This window comes from Lucilia cuprina, chromosome 5 (assembly GCF_022045245.1).
Source record: "Lucilia cuprina isolate Lc7/37 chromosome 5, ASM2204524v1, whole genome shotgun sequence".
Classification (NCBI taxonomy): domain Eukaryota; kingdom Metazoa; phylum Arthropoda; class Insecta; order Diptera; family Calliphoridae; genus Lucilia; species Lucilia cuprina.
This window is the reverse complement of record NC_060953.1, coordinates 29,107,458-29,108,836: the sequence shown is the minus strand read 5'-3', so window position 1 is coordinate 29,108,836 and position 1,379 is coordinate 29,107,458.

Here is a 1,379-nt window from a genome sequence, read left to right as displayed (position 1 = left end):
ATTTATCTCTAAACTCTTTAAGTTTATTGTGGGCACACGTAAAATTTGTCGCATTATCGCAAAAAATGGGTAGCGGTAGGACACGTCGACTAACAAAGCAATTTAAAGCTAGAAATGGGCCACAGAAATCGACTCCACTGACCAAAAATGAGCTCTTGGGCGATCAGTTGCCCATTATTTGTCCAATCAACTTTGGTTTGTAGTGGAAGCAATGAACACAATGGCGAACCATATTTTTTGACGAAATATTCCAAACAATACTTTAGGACCAGCATGCAAGTGAAGACGATCTAAATGCTCAATGTATAGCGGTGATTTTTCGGCAATAAAGCGGGAAAGCGATAATGTTCAATTACCATACTTATATCTTCTTTGCAAAATGAATATACATAAATATAAGTATGATTTGAGTGTACGTATACGTAGTATTTCACCAATGCAACAGCAAATAACAAAGCAAAAGTTAATGAAATGATGTGTAAAAAATTAAAGTTGTTGATTTTATGAATATAAATTTTATTGTATAAAAATTATAAGTAACAAAAAATTTTTGGAAAATATTAATAAAATTATAACTAAAAATATAAATAAATAAAGAAATAAATTACCAAACATTTTTTATATAAAGAATTTAAAAATAATACAGTTTTAGGCTCCAACCAGTTTCTTTTCTCCGTTATAATATTTTCAGCTAAAGAAAAACACGATATGAAGATGGTGCACTGGTTACAGGTATTGGTATTTTTATATCCAAACATATGCCTTTCTATTTAAGTGCATAACATATTACCTACCTATTTCCATATTTTTATTAAATTGTAAAAATTTATGAACATTTTATTGATTCTTTAATTTTTTAACACTACTTTTTTAATTTTACATCAAACTGAATGAAAAGTTCTTTACCTGTTACTTTTTGTATTATATTTGTCATTCAAAATGAAACTTGTGTGGACGTACATTGTATTAAAAATTATGAGTAAATAGTTGCATTACTTGTTTCATACATACTCATTGTTAATTTCTGGTACAAACTATTGTTTAAAATGGCGTTAAACACTAAAACGAAGTTTTTACTTTGTATATGTACTACTAGTTTCCAAAATATGTTCTCCAACTTCTGGTGTGGAACTCCTGGAACGATGTCATTTTCTTTTAACAAAGGGTCTACCTTATACCTATTACAAATTCGTAAAATGTATGTAAGTATTCGAAGAATTTTATAGTATGACGAATACTTATCTGTAATTTTATGTAAGACAGTGATGTTATTTGTAGTGCGTTTTAGACCCGTTTTCTTCTTTCCAAAATTTCTAAGGATTCATCAATTATATTTTTGACCAATTTCTCATAAGTAAAACGGACGCGCATAGTTCGAG